This window comes from Phyllobates terribilis, unplaced genomic scaffold, assembly GCF_046119375.1.
Source record: "Phyllobates terribilis strain yellow unplaced genomic scaffold, ASM4611937v1 Scaffold_11__3_contigs__length_659146591, whole genome shotgun sequence".
Taxonomy (NCBI): Eukaryota; Metazoa; Chordata; class Amphibia; order Anura; family Dendrobatidae; genus Phyllobates; species Phyllobates terribilis.
In genome coordinates, this window is record NW_027362771.1 from 573,538,833 (window position 1) to 573,554,092 (window position 15,260).

A 15,260-nucleotide genomic window follows, 5' to 3' on the forward strand; every position below is an offset into this window, starting at 1 on the left:
GCCACGTGTGAGCAAAAAACTCATGATCTTCAAATTATTCAACTGACGTGCCAAAAACCTTGACCATGTAGCGTGTTTCAGCTCTTGTAATGTTGATGTTTTGTATTCAAAGCAAAACACTCTTTTTTTTTTTTTTTTTTTTTTTTTTTACACCTGTCTTGCTGTTTACTGTACTGCTTACACCATGTGGAGAAAGACTTAGTTAGTATTCCTGGTTGACTGGTTCGATTCCTGCTATGGGAGAGACTTTTTTTTGGGGACTAGTGTCCACATTCCAAAGCCAACACGTGCCTTGCAGACAGAATCAGTTTAGGTTGGAACTGCTCTTTGCAGCCAAAAATGCAGACCACCAGGTTTTTTGGATATTTATTTGCACAAAAGCTTATTTGATGTCATATCTCAAACCATTCATATCTCTCACTTTTAATTCCTGGGTGTTAAGGGACTCAACAAGCCTTTATCCCTGTTTGTCATTGGAGCTCCCCTTCCATCAATTGGTGATATTTTGCTACTGAATGGAAAAGAGCTGTGACTCTCTAGCCAAGATGGTTGCAAAATCAGTTAAGGAAACACGGTACCAGTGCCCCATGTGAGAATCGAACTCATGACCTTCAGATTACGAGACTGACGCGCTACCTGCTGCGCTAACGAGGCAAAATGCACGTAATAATCTGTGGAAGTTGCTTGTGCAAAGCAGTACACCTCTTTTTTTTCATATTGTAAGTGAGCTGGCAGTACATCTTCTCCCATATGGTCTAGCGGTTAGGATTCCTGGTTTTCACCCAGGCGGCCTGGGTTCGACTCCTGGTATGGGAACGCATCCTTTTCTGCACCGCTGCCAACATTCAAAAACTGACGCGTGTTTTTTAGTCAAACGTATTTCAAGTAGGATTTGTTTTTTTCAGGCAAAAATGCTGAACGCCCGCGTTTTGGCACTTCATTCTGACCCTTCACACAAGATTCAATTTGGATTCGTAGCTCAACTCATTCTCAACCACCCCTTTTTACACTAAAGTGTCAAGGGACTCAACAACTCATGGGTCCGGTAAGTTATTTGGATTCCCATTTCCTTTCTAATGGAAAAAGTTGTAGAATTGAATGGAAAAGTTCTAAGTTGGTGACAAAATCTCTCGAGAAAAGGAGGGAACAGTGCCCCGTGTGAGGCTCGAACTCACGACCTTCAGATTATGAGACTGACACGCTACCTACTGCGCTAACGAGGCAAGCTGTACCTGCAGATCTGCAGAAGTTTATTGTGCATAGCAGAAAACTTTTTTTTTTCATAATGTCACTGAGACATTAGAGCATCTTTTCCCATATGGTCTAGCGGTTAGGATTCCTGGCTCTCACCCAGGTGGCCCGGGTTTGACTCCCGGTATGGGAATGCATCTTTATCTTAGCTACTGCCACCATTCAAAGACTGACACGTGTTTTTCAATCAAAAATGTTTCTGGTAGATTTTCACTTTGCAACAAAAATACTTAACATTGGCGATGCATTATGACTTTTGCAAAAGATTTCCTTTTGTTTCATAGCTTAAGCCTTTTTCAACTACACAGTTTTACACAAAAGTGTCAAGGGACTCAACAAGCCATGTGTCCTGTCTGTCATTAGGGCTCCCATGTTCTTTCTAATCGGAAACAGTTTAGAACTGAATTGGAAAGTTCAGAGTTAGTGACAAAATCTCTTGAGAAAAGGAGGATGCCACGTGTGAGCAAAAAACTCATGATCTTCAAATTATTCAACTGACGTGCCAAAAACCTTGACCATGTAGCGTGTTTCAGCTCTTGTAATGTTGATGTTTTGTATTCAAAGCAAAACACTCTTTTTTTTTTTTTTTTTTTTTTTTTTTACACCTGTCTTGCTGTTTACTGTACTGCTTACACCATGTGGAGAAAGACTTAGTTAGTATTCCTGGTTGACTGGTTCGATTCCTGCTATGGGAGAGACTTTTTTTTGGGGACTAGTGTCCACATTCCAAAGCCAACACGTGCCTTGCAGACAGAATCAGTTTAGGTTGGAACTGCTCTTTGCAGCCAAAAATGCAGACCACCAGGTTTTTTGGATATTTATTTGCACAAAAGCTTATTTGATGTCATATCTCAAACCATTCATATCTCTCACTTTTAATTCCTGGGTGTTAAGGGACTCAACAAGCCTTTATCCCTGTTTGTCATTGGAGCTCCCCTTCCATCAATTGGTGATATTTTGCTACTGAATGGAAAAGAGCTGTGACTCTCTAGCCAAGATGGTTGCAAAATCAGTTAAGGAAACACGGTACCAGTGCCCCATGTGAGAATCGAACTCATGACCTTCAGATTACGAGACTGACGCGCTACCTGCTGCGCTAACGAGGCAAAAGGCACGTAATAATCTGTGGAAGTTGCTTGTGCAAAGCAGTACACCTCTTTTTTTTCATATTTTAAGTGAGCTGGCAGTACATCTTCTCCCATATGGTCTAGCGGTTAGGATTCCTGGTTTTCACCCAGGCGGCCTGGGTTCGACTCCTGGTATGGGAACGCATCCTTTTCTGCACCGCTGCCAACATTCAAAAACTGACGCGTGTTTTTTAGTCAAACGTATTTCAAGTAGGATTTGTTTTTTTCAGGCAAAAATGCTGAACGCCCGCGTTTTGGCACTTCATTCTGACCCTTCACACAAGATTCAATTTGGATTCGTAGCTCAACTCATTCTCAACCACCCCTTTTTACACTAAAGTGTCAAGGGACTCAACAACTCATGGGTCCGGTAAGTTATTTGGATTCCCATTTCCTTTCTAATGGAAAAAGTTGTAGAATTGAATGGAAAAGTTCTAAGTTGGTGACAAAATCTCTCGAGAAAAGGAGGGAACAGTGCCCCGTGTGAGGCTCGAACTCACGACCTTCAGATTATGAGACTGACACGCTACCTACTGCGCTAACGAGGCAAGCTGTACCTGCAGATCTGCAGAAGTTTATTGTGCATAGCAGAAAACTTTTTTTTTTCATAATGTCACTGAGACATTAGAGCATCTTTTCCCATATGGTCTAGCGGTTAGGATTCCTGGCTCTCACCCAGGTGGCCCGGGTTTGACTCCCGGTATGGGAATGCATCTTTATCTTAGCTACTGCCACCATTCAAAGACTGACACGTGTTTTTCAATCAAAAATGTTTCTGGTAGATTTTCACTTTGCAACAAAAATACTTAACATTGGCGATGCATTATGACTTTTGCAAAAGATTTCCTTTTGTTTCATAGCTTAAGCCTTTTTCAACTACACAGTTTTACACAAAAGTGTCAAGGGACTCAACAAGCCATGTGTCCTGTCTGTCATTAGGGCTCCCATGTTCTTTCTAATCGGAAACAGTTTAGAACTGAATTGGAAAGTTCAGAGTTAGTGACAAAATCTCTTGAGAAAAGGAGGATGCCACGTGTGAGCAAAAAACTCATGATCTTCAAATTATTCAACTGACGTGCCAAAAACCTTGACCATGTAGCGTGTTTCAGCTCTTGTAATGTTGATGTTTTGTATTCAAAGCAAAACACTCTTTTTTTTTTTTTTTTTTTTTTTTTTTACACCTGTCTTGCTGTTTACTGTACTGCTTACACCATGTGGAGAAAGACTTAGTTAGTATTCCTGGTTGACTGGTTCGATTCCTGCTATGGGAGAGACTTTTTTTTGGGGACTAGTGTCCACATTCCAAAGCCAACACGTGCCTTGCAGACAGAATCAGTTTAGGTTGGAACTGCTCTTTGCAGCCAAAAATGCAGACCACCAGGTTTTTTGGATATTTATTTGCACAAAAGCTTATTTGATGTCATATCTCAAACCATTCATATCTCTCACTTTTAATTCCTGGGTGTTAAGGGACTCAACAAGCCTTTATCCCTGTTTGTCATTGGAGCTCCCCTTCCATCAATTGGTGATATTTTGCTACTGAATGGAAAAGAGCTGTGACTCTCTAGCCAAGATGGTTGCAAAATCAGTTAAGGAAACACGGTACCAGTGCCCCATGTGAGAATCGAACTCATGACCTTCAGATTACGAGACTGACGCGCTACCTGCTGCGCTAACGAGGCAAAATGCACGTAATAATCTGTGGAAGTTGCTTGTGCAAAGCAGTACACCTCTTTTTTTTCATATTTTAAGTGAGCTGGCAGTACATCTTCTCCCATATGGTCTAGCGGTTAGGATTCCTGGTTTTCACCCAGGCGGCCTGGGTTCGACTCCTGGTATGGGAACGCATCCTTTTCTGCACCGCTGCCAACATTCAAAAACTGACGCGTGTTTTTTAGTCAAACGTATTTCAAGTAGGATTTGTTTTTTTCAGGCAAAAATGCTGAACGCCCGCGTTTTGGCACTTCATTCTGACCCTTCACACAAGATTCAATTTGGATTCGTAGCTCAACTCATTCTCAACCACCCCTTTTTACACTAAAGTGTCAAGGGACTCAACAACTCATGGGTCCGGTAAGTTATTTGGATTCCCATTTCCTTTCTAATGGAAAAAGTTGTAGAATTGAATGGAAAAGTTCTAAGTTGGTGACAAAATCTCTCGAGAAAAGGAGGGAACAGTGCCCCGTGTGAGGCTCGAACTCACGACCTTCAGATTATGAGACTGACACGCTACCTACTGCGCTAACGAGGCAAGCTGTACCTGCAGATCTGCAGAAGTTTATTGTGCATAGCAGAAAACTTTTTTTTTTCATAATGTCACTGAGACATTAGAGCATCTTTTCCCATATGGTCTAGCGGTTAGGATTCCTGGCTCTCACCCAGGTGGCCCGGGTTTGACTCCCGGTATGGGAATGCATCTTTATCTTAGCTACTGCCACCATTCAAAGACTGACACGTGTTTTTCAATCAAAAATGTTTCTGGTAGATTTTCACTTTGCAACAAAAATACTTAACATTGGCGATGCATTATGACTTTTGCAAAAGATTTCCTTTTGTTTCATAGCTTAAGCCTTTTTCAACTACACAGTTTTACACAAAAGTGTCAAGGGACTCAACAAGCCATGTGTCCTGTCTGTCATTAGGGCTCCCATGTTCTTTCTAATCGGAAACAGTTTAGAACTGAATTGGAAAGTTCAGAGTTAGTGACAAAATCTCTTGAGAAAAGGAGGATGCCACGTGTGAGCAAAAAACTCATGATCTTCAAATTATTCAACTGACGTGCCAAAAACCTTGACCATGTAGCGTGTTTCAGCTCTTGTAATGTTGATGTTTTGTATTCAAAGCAAAACACTCTTTTTTTTTTTTTTTTTTTTTACACCTGTCTTGCTGTTTACTGTACTGCTTACACCATGTGGAGAAAGACTTAGTTAGTATTCCTGGTTGACTGGTTCGATTCCTGCTATGGGAGAGACTTTTTTTTGGGGACTAGTGTCCACATTCCAAAGCCAACACGTGCCTTGCAGACAGAATCAGTTTAGGTTGGAACTGCTCTTTGCAGCCAAAAATGCAGACCACCAGGTTTTTTGGATATTTATTTGCACAAAAGCTTATTTGATGTCATATCTCAAACCATTCATATCTCTCACTTTTAATTCCTGGGTGTTAAGGGACTCAACAAGCCTTTATCCCTGTTTGTCATTGGAGCTCCCCTTCCATCAATTGGTGATATTTTGCTACTGAATGGAAAAGAGCTGTGACTCTCTAGCCAAGATGGTTGCAAAATCAGTTAAGGAAACACGGTACCAGTGCCCCATGTGAGAATCGAACTCATGACCTTCAGATTACGAGACTGACGCGCTACCTGCTGCGCTAACGAGGCAAAATGCACGTAATAATCTGTGGAAGTTGCTTGTGCAAAGCAGTACACCTCTTTTTTTTCATATTGTAAGTGAGCTGGCAGTACATCTTCTCCCATATGGTCTAGCGGTTAGGATTCCTGGTTTTCACCCAGGCGGCCTGGGTTCGACTCCTGGTATGGGAACGCATCCTTTTCTGCACCGCTGCCAACATTCAAAAACTGACGCGTGTTTTTTAGTCAAATGTATTTCAAGTAGGATTTGTTTTTTTCAGGCAAAAATGCTGAACGCCCGCGTTTTGGCACTTCATTCTGACCCTTCACACAAGATTCAATTTGGATTCGTAGCTCAACTCATTCTCAACCACCCCTTTTTACACTAAAGTGTCAAGGGACTCAACAACTCATGGGTCCGGTAAGTTATTTGGATTCCCATTTCCTTTCTAATGGAAAAAGTTGTAGAATTGAATGGAAAAGTTCTAAGTTGGTGACAAAATCTCTCGAGAAAAGGAGGGAACAGTGCCCCGTGTGAGGCTCGAACTCACGACCTTCAGATTATGAGACTGACACGCTACCTACTGCGCTAACGAGGCAAGCTGTACCTGCAGATCTGCAGAAGTTTATTGTGCATAGCAGAAAACTTTTTTTTTTCATAATGTCACTGAGACATTAGAGCATCTTTTCCCATATGGTCTAGCGGTTAGGATTCCTGGCTCTCACCCAGGTGGCCCGGGTTTGACTCCCGGTATGGGAATGCATCTTTATCTTAGCTACTGCCACCATTCAAAGACTGACACGTGTTTTTCAATCAAAAATGTTTCTGGTAGATTTTCACTTTGCAACAAAAATACTTAACATTGGCGATGCATTATGACTTTTGCAAAAGATTTCCTTTTGTTTCATAGCTTAAGCCTTTTTCAACTACACAGTTTTACACAAAAGTGTCAAGGGACTCAACAAGCCATGTGTCCTGTCTGTCATTAGGGCTCCCATGTTCTTTCTAATCGGAAACAGTTTAGAACTGAATTGGAAAGTTCAGAGTTAGTGACAAAATCTCTTGAGAAAAGGAGGATGCCACGTGTGAGCAAAAAACTCATGATCTTCAAATTATTCAACTGACGTGCCAAAAACCTTGACCATGTAGCGTGTTTCAGCTCTTGTAATGTTGATGTTTTGTATTCAAAGCAAAACACTCTTTTTTTTTTTTTTTACACCTGTCTTGCTGTTTACTGTACTGCTTACACCATGTGGAGAAAGACTTAGTTAGTATTCCTGGTTGACTGGTTCGATTCCTGCTATGGGAGAGACTTTTTTTTGGGGACTAGTGTCCACATTCCAAAGCCAACACGTGCCTTGCAGACAGAATCAGTTTAGGTTGGAACTGCTCTTTGCAGCCAAAAATGCAGACCACCAGGTTTTTTGGATATTTATTTGCACAAAAGCTTATTTGATGTCATATCTCAAACCATTCATATCTCTCACTTTTAATTCCTGGGTGTTAAGGGACTCAACAAGCCTTTATCCCTGTTTGTCATTGGAGCTCCCCTTCCATCAATTGGTGATATTTTGCTACTGAATGGAAAAGAGCTGTGACTCTCTAGCCAAGATGGTTGCAAAATCAGTTAAGGAAACACGGTACCAGTGCCCCATGTGAGAATCGAACTCATGACCTTCAGATTACGAGACTGACGCGCTACCTGCTGCGCTAACGAGGCAAAATGCACGTAATAATCTGTGGAAGTTGCTTGTGCAAAGCAGTACACCTCTTTTTTTTCATATTGTAAGTGAGCTGGCAGTACATCTTCTCCCATATGGTCTAGCGGTTAGGATTCCTGGTTTTCACCCAGGCGGCCTGGGTTCGACTCCTGGTATGGGAACGCATCCTTTTCTGCACCGCTGCCAACATTCAAAAACTGACGCGTGTTTTTTAGTCAAACGTATTTCAAGTAGGATTTGTTTTTTTCAGGCAAAAATGCTGAACGCCCGCGTTTTGGCACTTCATTCTGACCCTTCACACAAGATTCAATTTGGATTCGTAGCTCAACTCATTCTCAACCACCCCTTTTTACACTAAAGTGTCAAGGGACTCAACAACTCATGGGTCCGGTAAGTTATTTGGATTCCCATTTCCTTTCTAATGGAAAAAGTTGTAGAATTGAATGGAAAAGTTCTAAGTTGGTGACAAAATCTCTCGAGAAAAGGAGGGAACAGTGCCCCGTGTGAGGCTCGAACTCACGACCTTCAGATTATGAGACTGACACGCTACCTACTGCGCTAACGAGGCAAGCTGTACCTGCAGATCTGCAGAAGTTTATTGTGCATAGCAGAAAACTTTTTTTTTTCATAATGTCACTGAGACATTAGAGCATCTTTTCCCATATGGTCTAGCGGTTAGGATTCCTGGCTCTCACCCAGGTGGCCCGGGTTTGACTCCCGGTATGGGAATGCATCTTTATCTTAGCTACTGCCACCATTCAAAGACTGACACGTGTTTTTCAATCAAAAATGTTTCTGGTAGATTTTCACTTTGCAACAAAAATACTTAACATTGGCGATGCATTATGACTTTTGCAAAAGATTTCCTTTTGTTTCATAGCTTAAGCCTTTTTCAACTACACAGTTTTACACAAAAGTGTCAAGGGACTCAACAAGCCATGTGTCCTGTCTGTCATTAGGGCTCCCATGTTCTTTCTAATCGGAAACAGTTTAGAACTGAATTGGAAAGTTCAGAGTTAGTGACAAAATCTCTTGAGAAAAGGAGGATGCCACGTGTGAGCAAAAAACTCATGATCTTCAAATTATTCAACTGACGTGCCAAAAACCTTGACCATGTAGCGTGTTTCAGCTCTTGTAATGTTGATGTTTTGTATTCAAAGCAAAACACTCTTTTTTTTTTTTTTTTTTTTTACACCTGTCTTGCTGTTTACTGTACTGCTTACACCATGTGGAGAAAGACTTAGTTAGTATTCCTGGTTGACTGGTTCGATTCCTGCTATGGGAGAGACTTTTTTTTGGGGACTAGTGTCCACATTCCAAAGCCAACACGTGCCTTGCAGACAGAATCAGTTTAGGTTGGAACTGCTCTTTGCAGCCAAAAATGCAGACCACCAGGTTTTTTGGATATTTATTTGCACAAAAGCTTATTTGATGTCATATCTCAAACCATTCATATCTCTCACTTTTAATTCCTGGGTGTTAAGGGACTCAACAAGCCTTTATCCCTGTTTGTCATTGGAGCTCCCCTTCCATCAATTGGTGATATTTTGCTACTGAATGGAAAAGAGCTGTGACTCTCTAGCCAAGATGGTTGCAAAATCAGTTAAGGAAACACGGTACCAGTGCCCCATGTGAGAATCGAACTCATGACCTTCAGATTACGAGACTGACGCGCTACCTGCTGCGCTAACGAGGCAAAATGCACGTAATAATCTGTGGAAGTTGCTTGTGCAAAGCAGTACACCTCTTTTTTTTCATATTGTAAGTGAGCTGGCAGTACATCTTCTCCCATATGGTCTAGCGGTTAGGATTCCTGGTTTTCACCCAGGCGGCCTGGGTTCGACTCCTGGTATGGGAACGCATCCTTTTCTGCACCGCTGCCAACATTCAAAAACTGACGCGTGTTTTTTAGTCAAACGTATTTCAAGTAGGATTTGTTTTTTTCAGGCAAAAATGCTGAACGCCCGCGTTTTGGCACTTCATTCTGACCCTTCACACAAGATTCAATTTGGATTCGTAGCTCAACTCATTCTCAACCACCCCTTTTTACACTAAAGTGTCAAGGGACTCAACAACTCATGGGTCCGGTAAGTTATTTGGATTCTCATTTCCTTTCTAATGGAAAAAGTTGTAGAATTGAATGGAAAAGTTCTAAGTTGGTGACAAAATCTCTCGAGAAAAGGAGGGAACAGTGCCCCGTGTGAGGCTCGAACTCACGACCTTCAGATTATGAGACTGACACGCTACCTACTGCGCTAACGAGGCAAGCTGTACCTGCAGATCTGCAGAAGTTTATTGTGCATAGCAGAAAACTTTTTTTTTTCATAATGTCACTGAGACATTAGAGCATCTTTTCCCATATGGTCTAGCGGTTAGGATTCCTGGCTCTCACCCAGGTGGCCCGGGTTTGACTCCCGGTATGGGAATGCATCTTTATCTTAGCTACTGCCACCATTCAAAGACTGACACGTGTTTTTCAATCAAAAATGTTTCTGGTAGATTTTCACTTTGCAACAAAAATACTTAACATTGGCGATGCATTATGACTTTTGCAAAAGATTTCCTTTTGTTTCATAGCTTAAGCCTTTTTCAACTACACAGTTTTACACAAAAGTGTCAAGGGACTCAACAAGCCATGTGTCCTGTCTGTCATTAGGGCTCCCATGTTCTTTCTAATCGGAAACAGTTTAGAACTGAATTGGAAAGTTCAGAGTTAGTGACAAAATCTCTTGAGAAAAGGAGGATGCCACGTGTGAGCAAAAAACTCATGATCTTCAAATTATTCAACTGACGTGCCAAAAACCTTGACCATGTAGCGTGTTTCAGCTCTTGTAATGTTGATGTTTTGTATTCAAAGCAAAACACTCTTTTTTTTTTTTTTTACACCTGTCTTGCTGTTTACTGTACTGCTTACACCATGTGGAGAAAGACTTAGTTAGTATTCCTGGTTGACTGGTTCGATTCCTGCTATGGGAGAGACTTTTTTTTGGGGACTAGTGTCCACATTCCAAAGCCAACACGTGCCTTGCAGACAGAATCAGTTTAGGTTGGAACTGCTCTTTGCAGCCAAAAATGCAGACCACCAGGTTTTTTGGATATTTATTTGCACAAAAGCTTATTTGATGTCATATCTCAAACCATTCATATCTCTCACTTTTAATTCCTGGGTGTTAAGGGACTCAACAAGCCTTTATCCCTGTTTGTCATTGGAGCTCCCCTTCCATCAATTGGTGATATTTTGCTACTGAATGGAAAAGAGCTGTGACTCTCTAGCCAAGATGGTTGCAAAATCAGTTAAGGAAACACGGTACCAGTGCCCCATGTGAGAATCGAACTCATGACCTTCAGATTACGAGACTGACGCGCTACCTGCTGCGCTAACGAGGCAAAATGCACGTAATAATCTGTGGAAGTTGCTTGTGCAAAGCAGTACACCTCTTTTTTTTCATATTGTAAGTGAGCTGGCAGTACATCTTCTCCCATATGGTCTAGCGGTTAGGATTCCTGGTTTTCACCCAGGCGGCCTGGGTTCGACTCCTGGTATGGGAACGCATCCTTTTCTGCACCGCTGCCAACATTCAAAAACTGACGCGTGTTTTTTAGTCAAACGTATTTCAAGTAGGATTTGTTTTTTTCAGGCAAAAATGCTGAACGCCCGCGTTTTGGCACTTCATTCTGACCCTTCACACAAGATTCAATTTGGATTCGTAGCTCAACTCATTCTCAACCACCCCTTTTTACACTAAAGTGTCAAGGGACTCAACAACTCATGGGTCCGGTAAGTTATTTGGATTCTCATTTCCTTTCTAATGGAAAAAGTTGTAGAATTGAATGGAAAAGTTCTAAGTTGGTGACAAAATCTCTCGAGAAAAGGAGGGAACAGTGCCCCGTGTGAGGCTCGAACTCACGACCTTCAGATTATGAGACTGACACGCTACCTACTGCGCTAACGAGGCAAGCTGTACCTGCAGATCTGCAGAAGTTTATTGTGCATAGCAGAAAACTTTTTTTTTTCATAATGTCACTGAGACATTAGAGCATCTTTTCCCATATGGTCTAGCGGTTAGGATTCCTGGCTCTCACCCAGGTGGCCCGGGTTTGACTCCCGGTATGGGAATGCATCTTTATCTTAGCTACTGCCACCATTCAAAGACTGACACGTGTTTTTCAATCAAAAATGTTTCTGGTAGATTTTCACTTTGCAACAAAAATACTTAACATTGGCGATGCATTATGACTTTTGCAAAAGATTTCCTTTTGTTTCATAGCTTAAGCCTTTTTCAACTACACAGTTTTACACAAAAGTGTCAAGGGACTCAACAAGCCATGTGTCCTGTCTGTCATTAGGGCTCCCATGTTCTTTCTAATCGGAAACAGTTTAGAACTGAATTGGAAAGTTCAGAGTTAGTGACAAAATCTCTTGAGAAAAGGAGGATGCCACGTGTGAGCAAAAAACTCATGATCTTCAAATTATTCAACTGACGTGCCAAAAACCTTGACCATGTAGCGTGTTTCAGCTCTTGTAATGTTGATGTTTTGTATTCAAAGCAAAACACTCTTTTTTTTTTTTTTTACACCTGTCTTGCTGTTTACTGTACTGCTTACACCATGTGGAGAAAGACTTAGTTAGTATTCCTGGTTGACTGGTTCGATTCCTGCTATGGGAGAGACTTTTTTTTGGGGACTAGTGTCCACATTCCAAAGCCAACACGTGCCTTGCAGACAGAATCAGTTTAGGTTGGAACTGCTCTTTGCAGCCAAAAATGCAGACCACCAGGTTTTTTGGATATTTATTTGCACAAAAGCTTATTTGATGTCATATCTCAAACCATTCATATCTCTCACTTTTAATTCCTGGGTGTTAAGGGACTCAACAAGCCTTTATCCCTGTTTGTCATTGGAGCTCCCCTTCCATCAATTGGTGATATTTTGCTACTGAATGGAAAAGAGCTGTGACTCTCTAGCCAAGATGGTTGCAAAATCAGTTAAGGAAACACGGTACCAGTGCCCCATGTGAGAATCGAACTCATGACCTTCAGATTACGAGACTGACGCGCTACCTGCTGCGCTAACGAGGCAAAATGCACGTAATAATCTGTGGAAGTTGCTTGTGCAAAGCAGTACACCTCTTTTTTTTCATATTGTAAGTGAGCTGGCAGTACATCTTCTCCCATATGGTCTAGCGGTTAGGATTCCTGGTTTTCACCCAGGCGGCCTGGGTTCGACTCCTGGTATGGGAACGCATCCTTTTCTGCACCGCTGCCAACATTCAAAAACTGACGCGTGTTTTTTAGTCAAACGTATTTCAAGTAGGATTTGTTTTTTTCAGGCAAAAATGCTGAACGCCCGCGTTTTGGCACTTCATTCTGACCCTTCACACAAGATTCAATTTGGATTCGTAGCTCAACTCATTCTCAACCACCCCTTTTTACACTAAAGTGTCAAGGGACTCAACAACTCATGGGTCCGGTAAGTTATTTGGATTCCCATTTCCTTTCTAATGGAAAAAGTTGTAGAATTGAATGGAAAAGTTCTAAGTTGGTGACAAAATCTCTCGAGAAAAGGAGGGAACAGTGCCCCGTGTGAGGCTCGAACTCACGACCTTCAGATTATGAGACTGACACGCTACCTACTGCGCTAACGAGGCAAGCTGTACCTGCAGATCTGCAGAAGTTTATTGTGCATAGCAGAAAACTTTTTTTTTTCATAATGTCACTGAGACATTAGAGCATCTTTTCCCATATGGTCTAGCGGTTAGGATTCCTGGCTCTCACCCAGGTGGCCCGGGTTTGACTCCCGGTATGGGAATGCATCTTTATCTTAGCTACTGCCACCATTCAAAGACTGACACGTGTTTTTCAATCAAAAATGTTTCTGGTAGATTTTCACTTTGCAACAAAAATACTTAACATTGGCGATGCATTATGACTTTTGCAAAAGATTTCCTTTTGTTTCATAGCTTAAGCCTTTTTCAACTACACAGTTTTACACAAAAGTGTCAAGGGACTCAACAAGCCATGTGTCCTGTCTGTCATTAGGGCTCCCATGTTCTTTCTAATCGGAAACAGTTTAGAACTGAATTGGAAAGTTCAGAGTTAGTGACAAAATCTCTTGAGAAAAGGAGGATGCCACGTGTGAGCAAAAAACTCATGATCTTCAAATTATTCAACTGACGTGCCAAAAACCTTGACCATGTAGCGTGTTTCAGCTCTTGTAATGTTGATGTTTTGTATTCAAAGCAAAACACTCTTTTTTTTTTTTTTTTTTTTTACACCTGTCTTGCTGTTTACTGTACTGCTTACACCATGTGGAGAAAGACTTAGTTAGTATTCCTGGTTGACTGGTTCGATTCCTGCTATGGGAGAGACTTTTTTTTGGGGACTAGTGTCCACATTCCAAAGCCAACACGTGCCTTGCAGACAGAATCAGTTTAGGTTGGAACTGCTCTTTGCAGCCAAAAATGCAGACCACCAGGTTTTTTGGATATTTATTTGCACAAAAGCTTATTTGATGTCATATCTCAAACCATTCATATCTCTCACTTTTAATTCCTGGGTGTTAAGGGACTCAACAAGCCTTTATCCCTGTTTGTCATTGGAGCTCCCCTTCCATCAATTGGTGATATTTTGCTACTGAATGGAAAAGAGCTGTGACTCTCTAGCCAAGATGGTTGCAAAATCAGTTAAGGAAACACGGTACCAGTGCCCCATGTGAGAATCGAACTCATGACCTTCAGATTACGAGACTGACGCGCTACCTGCTGCGCTAACGAGGCAAAATGCACGTAATAATCTGTGGAAGTTGCTTGTGCAAAGCAGTACACCTCTTTTTTTTCATATTGTAAGTGAGCTGGCAGTACATCTTCTCCCATATGGTCTAGCGGTTAGGATTCCTGGTTTTCACCCAGGCGGCCTGGGTTCGACTCCTGGTATGGGAACGCATCCTTTTCTGCACCGCTGCCAACATTCAAAAACTGACGCGTGTTTTTTAGTCAAACGTATTTCAAGTAGGATTTGTTTTTTTCAGGCAAAAATGCTGAACGCCCGCGTTTTGGCACTTCATTCTGACCCTTCACACAAGATTCAATTTGGATTCGTAGCTCAACTCATTCTCAACCACCCCTTTTTACACTAAAGTGTCAAGGGACTCAACAACTCATGGGTCCGGTAAGTTATTTGGATTCTCATTTCCTTTCTAATGGAAAAAGTTGTAGAATTGAATGGAAAAGTTCTAAGTTGGTGACAAAATCTCTCGAGAAAAGGAGGGAACAGTGCCCCGTGTGAGGCTCGAACTCACGACCTTCAGATTATGAGACTGACACGCTACCTACTGCGCTAACGAGGCAAGCTGTACCTGCAGATCTGCAGAAGTTTATTGTGCATAGCAGAAAACTTTTTTTTTTCATAATGTCACTGAGACATTAGAGCATCTTTTCCCATATGGTCTAGCGGTTAGGATTCCTGGCTCTCACCCAGGTGGCCCGGGTTTGACTCCCGGTATGGGAATGCATCTTTATCTTAGCTACTGCCACCATTCAAAGACTGACACGTGTTTTTCAATCAAAAATGTTTCTGGTAGATTTTCACTTTGCAACAAAAATACTTAACATTGGCGATGCATTATGACTTTTGCAAAAGATTTCCTTTTGTTTCATAGCTTAAGCCTTTTTCAACTACACAGTTTTACACAAAAGTGTCAAGGGACTCAACAAGCCATGTGTCCTTTCTGTCATTAGGGCTCCCATGTTCTTTCTAATCGGAAACAGTTTAGAACTGAATTGGAAAGTTCAGAGTTAGTGACAAAATCTCTTG

The 15,260-nt window shown here is 41.7% G+C and overlaps 18 non-coding genes across 18 annotated transcripts; 9 read left to right on the top strand and 9 right to left on the bottom strand.

The window, feature by feature from the left end:
* The first annotated feature begins 744 nt into the window (after positions 1–744).
* On the top strand, positions 745–816 carry TRNAE-UUC (transfer RNA glutamic acid (anticodon UUC)). The gene has a single exon. It is a non-coding gene; the product is annotated as a tRNA-Glu (tRNA).
* Positions 817–1,150: 334 nt separating this feature from the next.
* TRNAM-CAU (transfer RNA methionine (anticodon CAU)) lies at positions 1,151–1,223 on the bottom strand. Its single transcript has one exon. It is a non-coding gene; the product is annotated as a tRNA-Met (tRNA).
* A 1,224-nt stretch (positions 1,224–2,447) lies between these two features.
* On the top strand, positions 2,448–2,519 carry TRNAE-UUC (transfer RNA glutamic acid (anticodon UUC)). The gene has a single exon. It is a non-coding gene; the product is annotated as a tRNA-Glu (tRNA).
* A 334-nt stretch (positions 2,520–2,853) lies between these two features.
* Positions 2,854–2,926, bottom strand: TRNAM-CAU (transfer RNA methionine (anticodon CAU)). The gene has a single exon. It is a non-coding gene; the product is annotated as a tRNA-Met (tRNA).
* A 1,224-nt stretch (positions 2,927–4,150) lies between these two features.
* Positions 4,151–4,222, top strand: TRNAE-UUC (transfer RNA glutamic acid (anticodon UUC)). Its single transcript has one exon. It is a non-coding gene; the product is annotated as a tRNA-Glu (tRNA).
* Positions 4,223–4,556: 334 nt separating this feature from the next.
* TRNAM-CAU (transfer RNA methionine (anticodon CAU)) lies at positions 4,557–4,629 on the bottom strand. Its single transcript has one exon. It is a non-coding gene; the product is annotated as a tRNA-Met (tRNA).
* A 1,218-nt stretch (positions 4,630–5,847) lies between these two features.
* Positions 5,848–5,919, top strand: TRNAE-UUC (transfer RNA glutamic acid (anticodon UUC)). The gene has a single exon. It is a non-coding gene; the product is annotated as a tRNA-Glu (tRNA).
* A 334-nt stretch (positions 5,920–6,253) lies between these two features.
* TRNAM-CAU (transfer RNA methionine (anticodon CAU)) lies at positions 6,254–6,326 on the bottom strand. Its single transcript has one exon. It is a non-coding gene; the product is annotated as a tRNA-Met (tRNA).
* Positions 6,327–7,538: 1,212 nt separating this feature from the next.
* TRNAE-UUC (transfer RNA glutamic acid (anticodon UUC)) lies at positions 7,539–7,610 on the top strand. Its single transcript has one exon. It is a non-coding gene; the product is annotated as a tRNA-Glu (tRNA).
* A 334-nt stretch (positions 7,611–7,944) lies between these two features.
* TRNAM-CAU (transfer RNA methionine (anticodon CAU)) lies at positions 7,945–8,017 on the bottom strand. Its single transcript has one exon. It is a non-coding gene; the product is annotated as a tRNA-Met (tRNA).
* Positions 8,018–9,235: 1,218 nt separating this feature from the next.
* Positions 9,236–9,307, top strand: TRNAE-UUC (transfer RNA glutamic acid (anticodon UUC)). Its single transcript has one exon. It is a non-coding gene; the product is annotated as a tRNA-Glu (tRNA).
* Positions 9,308–9,641: 334 nt separating this feature from the next.
* On the bottom strand, positions 9,642–9,714 carry TRNAM-CAU (transfer RNA methionine (anticodon CAU)). Its single transcript has one exon. It is a non-coding gene; the product is annotated as a tRNA-Met (tRNA).
* A 1,212-nt stretch (positions 9,715–10,926) lies between these two features.
* TRNAE-UUC (transfer RNA glutamic acid (anticodon UUC)) lies at positions 10,927–10,998 on the top strand. The gene has a single exon. It is a non-coding gene; the product is annotated as a tRNA-Glu (tRNA).
* Positions 10,999–11,332: 334 nt separating this feature from the next.
* On the bottom strand, positions 11,333–11,405 carry TRNAM-CAU (transfer RNA methionine (anticodon CAU)). The gene has a single exon. It is a non-coding gene; the product is annotated as a tRNA-Met (tRNA).
* A 1,212-nt stretch (positions 11,406–12,617) lies between these two features.
* On the top strand, positions 12,618–12,689 carry TRNAE-UUC (transfer RNA glutamic acid (anticodon UUC)). Its single transcript has one exon. It is a non-coding gene; the product is annotated as a tRNA-Glu (tRNA).
* Positions 12,690–13,023: 334 nt separating this feature from the next.
* Positions 13,024–13,096, bottom strand: TRNAM-CAU (transfer RNA methionine (anticodon CAU)). The gene has a single exon. It is a non-coding gene; the product is annotated as a tRNA-Met (tRNA).
* Positions 13,097–14,314: 1,218 nt separating this feature from the next.
* TRNAE-UUC (transfer RNA glutamic acid (anticodon UUC)) lies at positions 14,315–14,386 on the top strand. Its single transcript has one exon. It is a non-coding gene; the product is annotated as a tRNA-Glu (tRNA).
* A 334-nt stretch (positions 14,387–14,720) lies between these two features.
* Positions 14,721–14,793, bottom strand: TRNAM-CAU (transfer RNA methionine (anticodon CAU)). The gene has a single exon. It is a non-coding gene; the product is annotated as a tRNA-Met (tRNA).
* Between the last annotated feature and the right edge of the window lie 467 nt (positions 14,794–15,260).